Genomic DNA, 16,102 nt, shown 5'->3' with positions numbered 1-16,102 from the left:
ACATGGGGAGCCATGCCTGACACCCCCCACCAGACCTAATCCAAAACCCTCTCTTTGCCTGAGAAGAAATCATATTCACAATGCTCACCAGCATAAGAATTTTTTATTTATATGTCCTGCCCATTTCCATACTTCAATGTCCAGCATGCAATGATGTAATGTTATTCTGGGCAAGAATGTCTGTTGCTGCATACCCCCAGTATTTGTAAGCATGGGATGCATGCCCTGATATCACTAGCAGGGTGTTATCTCTGCTTATAATTCCCTCACACTCCCCAGGATAGGAGATCCAGTTAAATAACACTCTCTTTCCTATCCATCCCAGTCAGATCCTCAACTGCCAGGTTCACTAGTTGAGTCCTGGTTACCTGGGTCACATTTAAATCATACCCTCTCTCTACTGCAAAGCTCTCTAGTAATAAAAAAAAAAAGTATTTTTTTGCTCTCTTTTTCTCCCATTTCTTTCATTTGGATAGCTGACACAGTTCCCTACATCTTCATTGGGTCTGCTGGATCTCCAGTCTACCATTGGTCCAATGCCCATGAATTTCACTGAGGCCAGGAAGGATCCTCAAGGATCCTAAGGACATCCTGGGGGGGGGGTCATGTTGTTAAACATTTTATTTTTACATTTATAGCCTTCTTAATCCCCATCCCTTCTACAAACCTAGTGGTATGCCCGAGGAGCTGGCATGCAAAGAAGACATACAGTGTATCAGGAACCCCCCCCCCCTGCAGCAGCTTAACCATGTCTCCACCCTATTACCCTCTTACAGATACATCTACTAGTGGGTCAGTGGAAATGACCACAGGTCTGCCCAACCACTGCCTTGGGATAGTAATAACTATCCTTCCATGTTGCTTGGTCACACATCCAATCTGCTAATGGAACTCAGGTCAATCGGGCCATAGTCAGGGCTTTATCCCTCTACACCACAAGAAAAGCTGGTGAAAATTAGTCTTGATGGACAGAAATGCAAGCCTCAAGTCATCAAATGCATACTTGAGACAACCTTGAACTCATAATCAGGATATCAAATAACATCCAAGGAACAGGGAGTAGACAGGTTGAAGCTAATATAATATCCATGGTATACAAAGGCAATAACAGAGATCTGACACCAGCAATATTGTTAGCAAAAAAATAAAAATAAAAAATGAGTAGCATTCCTACTTTGAATCATAAAATTCTTTTCTAGTGATAAGACAGTCTGTACTATACAACCTCTCCCCCTCTTGGAAGAGAAGAGTTGGTCTGTTTGCAGCTACAGAGATCTCTCTGGATAGGAAGGTTGCCTTCTTACAAAATATCTCCACTTGCTAAGCAGTATAGTATTATCCAAGACAAATTTGTCATCCGCAGACCCAAGTGATGCCAATGATGCTCCAACCTGCACCCTTTCTGTCACAGGAGACAGATGACATAATTAAATAATGGCTTATGTCTACTAATGGAAGCAGGGTGTACACAACTTGGGGAAAGAGAGTCTGCTATCAAGGACAATGCCTTATTATAGTCCCTGACCAAGACATCAACAGAATCTGCACCATCCTTTACAAGCATCTGAAGAACCATAGAAGAATAAAAAAGCTCTGCACTAATGTGATTTATAGTGAAGATCAACTTCAGTTCAAGTAATAACAGTGCAGGAGCTCCAGATGGAAGTGAAGAAGGAAACAGTCAGACCAGCAGACTGGTTCCATCACCAAATCTGATGTCTTCACATCTAATAGCACATCAAGTCCAGTGTATGGCTTAATCTATGTTTTGCAGAGGTAATAACCTGAGCAAACCTAACGCCTTTCATGCTGCAATTATTTTTTTGGCAACAGTCACTAAGTCATCCTTGGCCCAGTGATTGAAGTCACCAAACACATTTAAATGTTGGTGATCAATAACTACATAGATCAACGAGAAAGTCATTCAGCTCTTGTAGGAATGCACTTGTACAACCATGCCATGTGGACAGTAAAGAATGAGAAACCTACAATTTGCTCCTACATCAAGGGCATGTTCAAAGGAGCATGAGTTAGCTGCAGCCTGTCCCCAACAAAAACAGCAAAACCACCCCAATTCTATCCCTCCTAGGGCACTGTATCACCAAGAAACATTACAGACTAGCCAAGGGCAGATAATCCAGGTAAGAGATAACGTTATCATCAAGCCATGTCTCAGTGATAAATATATGATCTACCACCTCCAAATAATCTGAAATGGCCCATCGTGTTGTAGATGGACCCTGCACTGGTGTACACTACTTTAAGAGAGGCCACAAGAAGGTGGGTTCTAGACACCTAATGATGAAAAAACAGACCATATATACCATCTGGAGGAAAGATTCCCAAAGGTTTTTTCAGGGAAATAGCAGTGGTGGCAAAATTGTTTTTATGCGGCAGGACAGAAAGTAGAGGGGCATACCATATCAACTGATCATAAATCACTTTTAACAAACTGGATAGGTTATTGTTAAAAGAATCAGGAAGACATTATGCTTCATAAGACATAAGGGGGCCAGTTCATACTGTATTCATTTAAGCCACATACGCCTCCATTCTTATTTTTTATTCTTTCTTCTTAAGTCTTTCAGTTCTATGCCCCTTTCGGCTTTGACTTCACTGGCTTGTTACCATGATACAGCTATCTCCTTCTTTCAATGTCTTTTTCATGCTAACATTCCTTTGTGCATTGCTAGTTTAGCAACTCTGCTGGGGTTCCTAACGTATTGGTGCATTCCTGCTGCTTTTGACTTATGCCTTACGTCTTTATGTCTTTCTTTAATATTTGACCACTTCTGAGTATTTCTGCTCCCCACCAGTGTTTTTATCTCTTTTATATCGCTGAACATTTTAGCAATCCAGGCTTCATTATTATACTTAACATAGGCTTTAGCCCAAAGCTTCATTTGTAGACTTCAGCCTTTGTTGTCCTCAACATGCTTGGCCTTGTTATGCTTAAAGGATATCATTTGCACACCATCCCATTCTTATACCATATCATTCTGAGACTATTGTGAAATCAGCACTTTTCTGGTCCCCATGTACATATCAGTATCTCTCCCCCTGCTCCTACTTCCTGTTGTTACCTTCCCTATATGACTGCTGCCTACTCAGGCATACTTTGTCATTCCCTCAGGGCAGCTGTCTTCATTAGCCAGTTCCCCTCTTGGTAGCACGGCCACTTCTTCTGCCTTTGTGTTTCTTTGAATTGCTCTTCTTCATTTTCCTGCTAAGTTTTCAGTCACAGCTTCTTTTCACACAACCCCAATTCCTTACTGCTACTCCTGCCTTCCCTCCCTTCTGCCATTGTTTACCTCATAGATCTGCCCCATGCCTCTTATTGTGCTACTCCTGTCATCTGTTTCCCTTTTCTTATAGTCTCTCTCTTCTGCCCCCCACAACCCCCAGTTTCTACCATGGTACTATCCTCCTACATGTTTTTATCTAAGCCTCACATTGCTCCCGGTTTCGTATTCTCTTTCTCTAAATCACTGCTGGCATCTATATTATTATCACATCATATTCTTTCTCTCCCTTTCTTTTGCTCCATCTCTTATTTTATTATCAGTCCAGATAAGGTATTTGCCTCTTCTAGTACCTGTGAAAGCAACTCTTTTGGGTCTCTTTTCTTCAGGTCTGGGAATCTTCCACCAGCCTCTGTGGCACAGATGGATGCAGCACTGATTGCAGCCCTGGTGACCATGGTTCAATTACTGGCCATGGTACTGGAGGAGCCAGAAAGGGAGGGATAGTGAAGGGGCATAATTGACTCACCTCTCTCAGGGGGAGAGGAGGGTTGTGAGTGCTTGGGGATTATACAGAAAGTATGATTTCTCTGGTGTCCTGGGATTTGATTAGATCCACATCTCTCTGTCTCTCCCTCTCTCTTCTTGTATTGACACATTACATGCAAAGGTCATAGCTTGGGGATCCATTTTTTTCTTCCTTATAAACCTAGAGCTGCTTTTATCTCTCTGGGAAATGTTTGGCAGCCTCTTCAATAGAGCTTTCACATAAACAAAAAAGAAAGCTCAGTTTGATCACATAACTTTACATTGTTGTGTGTGCTGCATCCTCCACAATCTCCATTTATGGGTGAACCCCTTGCATTTGATTACAACTAATGCTGGAGTAATGACAGCTCAAAGCAATGAAGAAATTCACTGTTGCAGTGACACCCTCTTCCCTGGAACTGTTTTTGTTTTTTAATGAAATTATCAAAACTGCATTTCTGCTGTGTGACTGCCAACCAACCATTTGAATATCCTCCCATTGTAGGTAACGTAGCTGAAAACTTTGCCAGCATTGTAACAAGACTACAAGTAATACTCACTAAGATTTGTAGATTCATCTTGCACTGCTCTAAGAGGGAACACCATTAATAAGAAATGACTCACTCATATTAACATCCTTATATATAAGCTCCTAAACTTTGGTCATTATCTGTGGTTGTTCTGTCTATCTTAGTGAATGTACACAAATGCTCCTCTCCATACCCAGATCAAGTCTAAATATATTAATTCTAAATCATAAATTACATTTTAGCTTAATAACTCAAGGCCACTAATCTGGAACTCAGGAGCAAGGCACAACTACGGCACACAGAAATGTGAGCATTAAAGCTTAAGTAGCCATTTAATAAACTAACTGTTAGACTGCAGTAGCTCAAAGAATTATTCCTACTCTGAGGTACAGTAATCTTGCTGTTAGTATAAAGAAACAGCAAGGGAGCATGCGAGATGTATCCCTGATCATCAGAGAGGTTCAAGGATGCCAATGTTGCACTACAGAAAAATGTATTGATAATGTTGCAGCAAGTTTCAGTTTTCACTGCTTCATTTAAAACTCACAAATTACTTCTAAGTGTTGATCATGTATGTGTCAAGTTTATTCACAAAGCCCTGTTTAGTCACAAAGCCCTGTAATGCTATAAAGTATTTGAAACCATCCTTGCTTTCAATTCCACTTTAAATCTCCAGTTCCAGACTAGCTTACAATGCAAATGTTTTACAGAAGATACCAGGTCTTTATATTGTAGGGTAATTGAGATGTTGGCAAATGGGAAATGGCAAAAGGGCTAGAAGATGGAGGGGGGTTAGAACAGAAGGCTAGTGAACTACGTTAGGGAAGAAATCTGACATGCTGGAAGAAGCAACAAGGAAAGTAACCATTTATGCCAGTTGAAATGAAGTGGAGGCAGGAGCTGCTGACCATTGCAACATAAGCTGATTAACAATTATGTTGAGGAAGATAATCAGAAAGAACTTGCAGAATGGTACCATCTAAAGGTCCTTATATATTCAGAAAGGATTATCAGCAAATTGAGAAAAGATATACATGTAAGATAATGCTGAAGGAGTATAAACTTCTGCAGTCACGTCAGAACTTAGCTACAGTTTGTGATAATTTTATCCTGAAAAAAAAAAAAAAAATATATATATATATATATATATATATATATATATATATATATATATATATATATATTTGTTTTATCTGTATGAATAGTATAAGCTTATTGTACTACTAGTGTTATATGCTTTTAGATACAATGTCAAGGAACTTGCATTTGAACTCCTATTCTAATTGTAATATGTACCACTGTATAATTATATAATCTTCCTTGGAGCTTTTCTCCCGGGTCTCCGCTGAAAACAGGTCTCTGGCCCAGTCGGACACTACCTGGTTATCAAATTTAAATAAATAAATATAATTGACACCTAGAAAAGGAAAAAAAAATGAGACAATTGAAATAATTGACCAGAATGGCTTTGAACAGGAGGCAGGAGAAAACAATGAGAATGGGTAAAACTGGTCATCATCCGGTCAACACAGAGGAGGTTGAAGAAGCTCAGGAGAAGAGTGCATTAGAAAACAATGACCACACTAAAGTGTTCACAGAGATAATTAAACAAGTAATAACACAAAACATAATCATAAATGTGGAGTATTAGGGGATGATGATATAATGGGGTGTGACGATGTGTGGTATTGCCAGCTACTCCAGGAGAAGTAGGGCAGTGGATGTGTAGCATATGCCAACACAGCTAGCTGGAATTTTGTAAAGAACTATATGTCATTCATATATCAAACTGATTTGTACAGATGCTTGTGTCGAAAAATGTATTTGTAAACCTGTTTGTGTTAAAAATGTAAACAAGAATAACACAGTTCCGATGAAACACTCGAGTGGTAGAGCTAGTAGTCAAAACACAAGTGTGTTACTTAAAAAATAATTTATTGAGCGCGCTTTCATCTTAGATAACAAGATTTCATCAGAAACATTTACAATACAAAACCCTAATGCTTTTATACCCATGAACAATAAAATAATTAACAATCAATTATATGTCTCCCCTTCCTTACATAAAGCAACATACCAATAATTCATAAATTTTAAAATAGCTTTAAAAATAAATGAAACTATTAATGCAATGAATATATAATACTAATACATCATGTATAAATTAATGAACAATAATAATAAAATTACTATATTTCATGTAAATTGGTTAAAGTAAAATAAATTTACATCTTAAAGGAAACATTTAAAGCTTAAATGAATGGTATTTTAATACTGACATAATACTCCATGTTTAGTTAATACCTGGGGGGGGGTGGAATTCAATCTTAGCTGCCACTTTAACTCTTCTCTATCTAGTCTCTTTTTCCAATCACTACCCCTGATATCATTACCAAGATTCTCCGAAATACCAAAAAGAAAGGTTTTACACAAACTATTACCCTTTAAGTGTTTGTAGAGAGCATTATTATCATCCTCACATCTAATAGCATAAAGATGTTCGTAGATCCGTCTACGCAGAGCCCTTTCAGTTTTGCCAACATAAAACTGCTGGCAGTTCTGACAGAGCCTCTCTTTAAACACACCTTTCTCTAAGGGGAACCAATCTCCACCCAATCGACACCTAAAATATATGAACAGTATGCACAACAACCACAACTCCTAGTTCCTCTGGATGCATCATTAGTTTTTATAGGATGTTCAAGTAAAAACCTAAGGTTAATACTAGTTTTAAACACAAAATGAGGTTTATTACCTACGAAGTCCATTAGACCATCCTCGCCCTTGAACATTACCCAGTTTCTCTTAAATATTTGTTGAATAGCTTTACTAAATGTACCGTAGGAAAAATAGCATTTGGGTGCACGTAAGTAGCTTAAACAAAGCTTCCCTGATCGGTCAACGACCCAGGATTCTATTCCATGTGGCCAGGCGTGAAAAGACTCAGCCTTTATGGGAAGGAGGCTGTCCCTGAGTGAATGGTTACAAATGGATATTTTCCCTACCACTCCTACACTATCTGGTACCCAAGTCCGAGAGGGGAATGTAAATAACATTTTGAGGGACTTGGAAAGTAAACTGGGAAAGGTACATAACCTTCAATGTGACAATGGTTTTCTAAGGGAAAGTATTAAAAGTAAAAGAGTACCGAAGGGGCTAAAGGTCTTTCGTTGGTTCTTGGTTGAAGAGGACCTAGAATGTTTTGAGCTTATTGAAATGTTTGATAGACATGGTATTTAACTCATGGAGTTCATTATCAGGATTAATAACAAAAAAAAAAAAAAAATAGAAGCTTTGGTTGGCGAAGTGGAAAGGTTAAATGAAATTGTTATAAATGATGTACATTTTGATGAAATATGTCACAAGTATGATACTATGTTTGTTAAAATTGAGCAACAAGTTAATGACAATGTGAAAATGAAACATAAAATGTTATACAGGGATGCTTGTGAATATAAAGACAGAAATGCTTACCCTTTTCCAAAATCATATTTTAAAAGCAATGATGAAAGGAATGGAGAAGTATTTCATTCCTCACATCCACATATTAATGAAATTGTTGAATATTACGATCAGGAATATCCAGTACTTAGGAGATCTGAACGGTTACAGAATAAATATAATGTACCTAAAGGGAAGTATTTTTTAGAGCAACAAGGGGGAAGCAAGGGAGGGGGGTGAAGGGCCCCTTACCAGAAATGGAGAAATGGCAGCCACTATCAGGTGAATTAGAGATCCCAGAAGAAGAAATAATTAACTCCTTTGGTGGAAAATTATTGAGTTACAAGGGGTTTAATATATTTAACTACGCTGGTTTAGAAATTAATAAAAATCACTTTTCTTTATTGCAAAAAAGGTACCAAGTTTGTTCCTAATAGTAAGGGGGATATCTCCCATTTCATTACAGATTTCAAACTATATACAAGGAAGTTAAATTTAAGATACTTGTTTAAGGATACCACCGTAGTACCTAAACCTCTGAATTTCAATTTTAATCCCCCTTTACATCCTATAATTTCTACCTTCGAAAAAGTATGCACACAGGAGATTTATGAAACGTATTGCAGTTCTAAACATACACAGTATAATCTTACTTATGAAGAGAATCAACTCCTAAAACAACTTCGTGGTGACTCAAACTTGAGGTTCATGAAACCTGATAAGGGGCGGTGGTATGGCCATTGTGGACAAGATGGAAAATCCAGTTATGCTTGGAAGAGTCATTACTTCAGGGTGGAATTAATGAAGAAATATTTCAATTCTTGTGTAATGAACATCCTAGAATAGCTATTATGTTTGGTATCCCCAAAACCCATAAAAATATCCCTGACCCCCCCCCATATCGATTGATTATAAGTTCTGAGAATAGCATGACTTATCCACTGGGGATATTTGTAGAAAGGATGGTTCATGGGAACTTAAAAAACATTGATTATATACTACAAGATTCGTGGGATTTTTTTGGGTAAGATAAAAAATGAATATTTCCACGAGATGAATTTTTTTTCTACTATTGATGTAGATTTATTTACTTCTATACACCATTGTGAGGGTTTGATCCTTTTTCATGAAGCTTTACTAGATGTTTGTAATTTGAGTAATACTTTAATAAATTTCATAATGGTCCTCGTGGAAATTATTCTAAATTTTTTTTTTTATATTTGAGGGGGAGTATTGCAAACAGACAAAAGGGGTTGCCATGGGTATTAGTTGTGCCCCCCTTTTTGCGAATCTTATGTATTCCTGGGAGAAATTATATATATTCAACAGCAAATTTCCAGGTCAGTGGTGGACCTACCTCCGTTTTTTGGATGATATTTTTATTCTATGGAGGGGGATGAAACTATAAAGGAATTTTTGGTTTATGTTAATACTGTTACTGATTACTTCAAATTTACAGGCACTTATGACAACAAGTCTATAAATTATTTAGATGTAACTATTTCTGTGGATTACACAAGGGGTTGTTTTGTGTGGAGAATATATAGAAAACCTACATTTTCAAATGATCATTTGGAGTATAACAATTGTCACCCAGGATATACTAAAAAAAATATTGTGAAGGGCCAAATGGTGAGGGTAGCTAGAATGTGCTCCAGTGAAGAGACTAGTAAGAGTGAGATAGCTACCCTGGTTAACCTCTTTATGGATAGGAAACAAGTAGCGTACGGCTAATCCCAATGGCGATTCTCACAGGAAAATGTATAAAATAGAGATACTTTTGTTATTTGTTTATACTTCGTTTTGCCCATAACAAAAGCTTCAATCTAACAAAAAAAACACAGACAATTCAGACACAAACATATTAATATAAAATGATGTCATTTCCTTTCAAAGTGTCTATTCTTTTACTATGATTTAATTTTACTTTTTTATATACAAAATAATCATTTACAATTCATATAAAAAAGTGTACTGATATATAAATCTCATCCAATGGTTCAATTTTAAGATAATAAAAACTATTTATATATATACACAAATCCGTTAAAAAAAAAAAAAAAGGGCATAAACTTTTATATTTCAATACTGCCAGGATATTACATGATATTTTTAATGCTAGTTATAAAACACGTTAAGTTAACCTGGATGAGAAAGATCTAGGCGGAAAAAGTGATCCTCAACACCTCTATCTCTTACATTTACACAATCTATTCCCATATAGGTTAAACTATGTCCAGTGTGTTTTACAATGTGTTATGTTTTAGATGTTTTTTACCCTGTTTGTTTGTCAGCTTTTTTATTGTTTTGTTTTAATTGTATAATTGTTTCCGTAAACACGGTCCGTAATCTCTGATAAATAATTGCAAGGGCAACAATTACCAACACCCACCAAAGCGAGGTTGAAGTTTAGTGATTGATTGATTAATATGATATATTAAATACCATTTTAGGAAAAAGAACTACCCTAACTACCCACACCAATTACACATGCCACAAGTAAAGTGCCGTTTTGTCGTTTGTCTGGAATAAAATGTATTGGTTCTTGTTTTTGTTTGACCTTTCTTTTTCAAGTCCCTACTGAAAAAAAAACAAAACAGGTTATGCCCAAAGTTTCAATTAACTGTGAGTTGTTCAAAATAAAAGTACCAATTTTCTTGAATTGAACATTGAATGATGATATGATATGTATGTTATGTAATAACAAGACTAGACTTAAAAATCGACACTAGTTGTTCTTTGTGAGGGTACTTGGTTCATCACACACGACTTGAACAATCAGAAATGTTTAAAGGTATATGTACTCTCCCAATTCACAGTAGTAGTAGAAAGAATCAACAACCTTCCGTAAAAAAGGTAAAAAAAAAACCTCTCTCTCTCTTAAGCGAGACTTCATCGATTAAACCATCGATGAACTCACTAAGTACCCCTGTTTAAAACAAACTCTTAAAGTTTTAAACTTGCTCCAGTGTCAAAAGCTTCAATTACATACATGCGGACAGCGAACCAGTTAACTTTTTAACACCTGACTCCCTTTTCATGGTGATGGATGGCTCGGGAGTGGAGGAAGCCATTGCAATGGGTTGTTTTCCCAAAATGCTAGACAAAATATCCCCTGGTTAACATCTTTAACCAGTTTTATGTCAAGATAATCATAAATCAACAACATCTATTGTTAGAAAATTGGCGACATATCGAAGAGATGTTGTCGAGAGATTTTGAAAGAAAGACATGAGTCTCTACATATCTGAGGGATGAGGAGACTTTAAAAAAATGACAAGCCCACACACCCTTATCAGGTTTGATTACTCTAATAGGCATATCCAAAAAGTTGCCTTAATCTAATTCACAAGCACATTCAAACATGTGAAGAGAAAGGTGCAACGGAGGGTTAAAACACTCCTCATTTGAACTTTAGAAGGAAAGGTGGACACTTCAGGGAAAAGGAAAAACCAAAAGGCTATAAGTCTATCAAATTCTATCAATATACATGGTAGAAAAGTTATAGACTTTGGATGTGTTTGTTCTGCCTCTGGTAGTACTCTTCCGTCCTAAAAAGGCTCAAACATCCTAGCTTGTGCAGATTTTCCATCTAGCATTGTTATGTAGTATTTTTAACGGTCATCTAAAAACATCATTTCTTTCTATATATTTAAATTGAGTGTGTCTGCTTCTTTTGTTATAAAGCGTTTTTTTTTAAACAAAGTAACAAAAGAAATAACGAGGAAGTAATCTATTTTCATACATTCCCTGTAGATCCGCGGAAAATGGAATGGATGGCGCTTGGATACTAATCCTGAAGGGTTTAGAGTTTCGTTTTGCCCTACAGGGCTGTTTCAGGATATTACTTTTATTGGGTCGAGACTAGCAATTGGATGACAAAATTAAAGGTGATTCTAATTTTGTAGGTACAAATACGATTACAATCGCATTTTTCACAGAAATCTATGAATAGGAATAATTCACAACCTGTTCTCCTGACGGGAATAACTTTGATCCTGATTCCGGGGTTCAGGAACCGAGAAGAAGCAATAGGGAACAAATCCAAATAGACTTTGATGATGAATGTACAGTAACACCTACGTCTGTACCAACTGTCCTCACTAAATTGATAGACTTATTAGCCTTTGGTTTATCCTTTGTCCCTGACCAAAGTGTCCACCTTTCTAAAGTTCTTACAGACTTAAAATGTTTTGTTCGTGGCTTGAACGAATGTGCTTGTGAATTAGATTTAAGGCAACTTTTGAACATCTAAAATGGTTTGATAATGGGTGTAACATCCGACAAAGAAGATTACAATTCTAGGATGTTAAGAGTCCTTGATTATGATTTATCATCTTTAAATGAGATGTAACATAATAAAATTAAAGGGTATTTCAGAGATCTGTTTATCGATGGGTGGATAGACCCACCAATGCGGCCCTGATTGATGGAAGGAACTCAATCCATCATCTCTAAGTATCTCAAGCTCATCCCTCAGATATGTAGAGACTCATGGTCTTTCCTTCAATCTTCTATTCCACATCAGGAGGCTATCGAATGGGTTGAATTAATGCTTTTAAAATTAGAGGCCCCTAGGGATGAGATTGCAGTGGTTACACAACTTTTGGATATTGTTTTGTCTTCCAATTTTTAAATTTAGTAGTTGCCTACTGGGAGAACACCTGCCTCTTGAACAATATTATACATCAAAGGTCTATTAGATTTATGATGTGTTTATCCTTTTGATGGTGATGAACAACTGGCCACTAATTTAGTCAAATATATGAATGGTTCTTCCACATTTTTAAAATTCACCCACCATTTTTCTACCAGAGAAATGTCTGCTTAAGAGAGAGAATGGTTTTACAAACCCTCTTTTACAACGGAAGGTTGATTCTTCAATGCTTTTATATCCAGGGTTTAAACGAAGCATGTAATATCATCATTGTTTTTTTACGGATTTGTGTATATATATACAACCAACTGTGTGCAGATTTTTGATTCTATTTTTTTTACATTCACATGTGTGATCCGTGGTGGTCCTGGTGTGCCAGACTACTTTGTTTGGTATTTTGTTTGTTTATTTCCGGTTACCAGTATGTCTCTTTATGGATAGGGGTTATCCAACCTCCATGTTACATTCTGTTAGGGAGGTAGTATTAAACGAATGGGGTAAGAAGCTTGTACTCTTATTGGGTAAACCCTTTGGGGTTTCAACAAACCCTGTTGAATATTTTGGGGATAAAAATAATAATAAAAACTATATGCAATCCATGGTTTTGACCTATGGTACATTTAGTAAAGATATTCAACAAATAGTTAAGAGAAACTGGGTAATGTTCAAGGGCGAGGATGGTCTAATGGACTTCGTAGGTAATAAACCTCATTTTGTGTTTAAAACTAGTAATAACCTTAAGTTTTTATTTGAACATCCTATAAAAACTAATGATGCATCCAGAGGAACTAGGAGTTGTGGTTCTTGTGCATACTGTTCATATATTTTAGGTGTCGATTGGGTGGAGATTGGTTCCCCTAAAAGAAAGGTGTGTTTAAAGAGGGGTTCATGTGGCTCCAAACAAGTAGTTTATATTTTTGTCTGTCAGAACTGCCAGCAGTTTTATATTGGCAAAACTGAAAGGGCTCTGCGTAGACGGATCTACGAACATCTTTATTCTATTAGACGTGAGGATGATAATAACGCAGTCTACAAACACTTAAAGGGTAATAGTTCATGTAAAACCTTTCTTTTTGGTATTTTGGAGAATCTTGGTAATGATATCAGGGGTGTGATTGGAAAAATAGAATAGATAGGGAAGAGTTAAAGTGGCAGCTAAGACTGAATTCTACCCACCCCCCATGTATTAACGAAACATGCAGTATTATGCCAGTATTAAAATACCACTCATTTAAGTTTTAAATGTTTCCTTTAAGATGTAAATTTATTTTACTTTAACCAATTTACATGAAATATAGTAATTTTATTATTATTGTTCATTAATTTATACATGATGTATTAGTATTATATATTCATTGCATTAATAGTTTCATTTATTTTTAAAGCTATTTTAAAATTTATGAATTATTGGTATGTTGCTTTAAGTAAGGAAGGGGAGATGTATAATTGATTGTTAATTATTTTATTGTTCATGGGTATAAAAGCATTAGGGTTTTTTATTGTAAATGTTTCTGATGAAGTCTTGTTATCTATGACGAAAGCGCGCTCAATAAATAATTTTTTAAGTAACACACTTGTGTTTTGACTACTAGCTCTACCACTCGAGTGTTCCATCGGAACTGTGTTATTTTTGTTTATGGTTTGGTGGTTTGCGGTTCCTATTTTCGAGTTTTTGGAAGTTGTTAAAAATGTGTCAACAGTGTGCCCTGCTGGACAGAAAAAATATACATATATTATTGTAACCATTTAAATGTATATGTTTTTAGCAGAGGATAGTAGTTAATTAGATATTTTGAAATTAAATTACCTGGCTTAAGTCATAAAGATTTTACCTTACAGTTCTCAATGCAACCAGACACAAAAAGTCAGTACTAAGAAGCTTCCTGCATAATCATTGGGGTGAACTAATTGCCGCTCTGGAAGGGTGGAGGTTTGAAATTGTTTTATGACTTCCAGGAGCTGCAGCAGATCTTAACAAGGCTCTATATGTTTGTATTACTGACACATATATGCTAAATCCTGATAGCTTCTAGCAAAGGAGGGAAGCATGGGAACCAGAAATCAGATGACCAGATGTATATGATATCATTATGTAATCCATCACTAAAAGTAATGTCTAATACTAGCTGAGACTGAAGTCTCAGAGCACACTGTTTTTGTAACCTGACAAAGAATTATCTTCATCTTGCCTTGCTCTAGTAAGTAACCAGGGAATAATAATTTTTAAATAAGACAGGAAAATATAGTGAGATTAGTTAAGTATTGCTTTTTCTGCAACTGTGTGACCGTGAACCTGTCCACCTGTGTTATTTTTAACATTTGCTGTGATTGGAACTCTAGTGCTTATTGTAAATATATATATATATATATATATATATATATATATATATATATATATATATATATATATATATATTTATTTGGTGACAGCTCTCGCCTCTTTTGAAAGCCTTGCTGTTGGTCAAACTACCATTTCTGTTAATATTAATTTCACTCAGTATAATTTGGTACCCTTGTAAGAGTCTCAGGGTAGTTGACTTGGGGGTATCTGGTGGCAGTGTAACTACCTTATAGTCTGGGCAGAAGGGAGCATAGCTAGTAAATCTGTAGCAGCCTTTCCCAGGTGTGTGTGTGTGTGTGTGTGTGTGTGTGTGTGTGTGTGTGTGTGTGTGTGTGTGTGTGTGTGTGTGTGTGTGTGTGTGTGTGTGTGTGCAAATCAAATTTCAGTGTGTGTGTGTGTGTGTGTGTGTGTGTGTGTGTGTGTGTGTGTGTGTGTGTGTGTGTGTGTGTCAGCTACTTGGAACAGGGACACGACGCACTGGTTTCACAGAAAGGGTGCTGGAGAGTTGGCTTGGATGCTCAGCTGAGGACCCAACCCTACAGCTGTGCCAGTGGGGAGTCTTACTGGGGACCTGGAGGGAGACAGATAAAGAAACCCAGACCCCGGACTGAGTGTGTCCCCTGTATGCTCTTAAGAGAAATTGTGCTTGATGCAGAGACCCACATCTGGAAGTGCTAGATGTATCCATTTTTGTTCCAAGCAAATGTCCATCTTCAGTGTCAGTGGGGAGGAGTCAGGCTCCTTGATTACTGGCCCAAAGTAGGGACATTAAAGGGAGAAACAGGAAGAGCAACATGGGTAACTGAATGACAGCAAAAGGTATAAATGAGCTGTAGGAAAGCATAAAATAGAACAATTTGAAAGGAAGTGCAGGAAGGCCTAGAGAGAAAAAAAAAGCAAGCAAAAATAGGAAACGGCCAACAATGACAGAAATGCACTAGTAAAGGAGATACAAAATGCTACACCCATCAGAAAATGGAAAATGAGATGGAACTGCAGCCAGGAATAATGTCAGTCTTTTGGCATAATCCCCCCAAATCAGAAGTAGTAGAAAAGCTTAATAACTATGAATAACCACCTTTGTTAGCCATTGGTTTGCCAGCTGGCTCACAAATAGGATGCAGAAGATCAAAATAGGGGAAGCTACCTCCACAAAAGGACTGATCAGCAGTGGATTCCCCCAGGGTTTGATGCTGGGACCTCTTCTGTTCAGCATCTATTTCTCAGAAGTAAAAGCCAATACCAAAGGGTTCAGGTTAACTAAGTTTGCAGATGACTTCAAGCTAGGAACAGTGATAAAATCCTCAAAAGACTCAGTCATCCTACAGAAAGGCTTGTCTCAAACAAATGCTGCCAGACTCAT

Source organism: Protopterus annectens, chromosome 10.part0, assembly GCF_019279795.1.
Source record: "Protopterus annectens isolate FY-2018-M chromosome 10.part0, PAN1.0, whole genome shotgun sequence".
Lineage (NCBI taxonomy): Eukaryota > Metazoa > Chordata > Ceratodontiformes > Protopteridae > Protopterus > Protopterus annectens.
The sequence above is the reverse complement of the archived record's forward strand: the minus strand, read 5'-3'. Positions refer to the sequence as shown.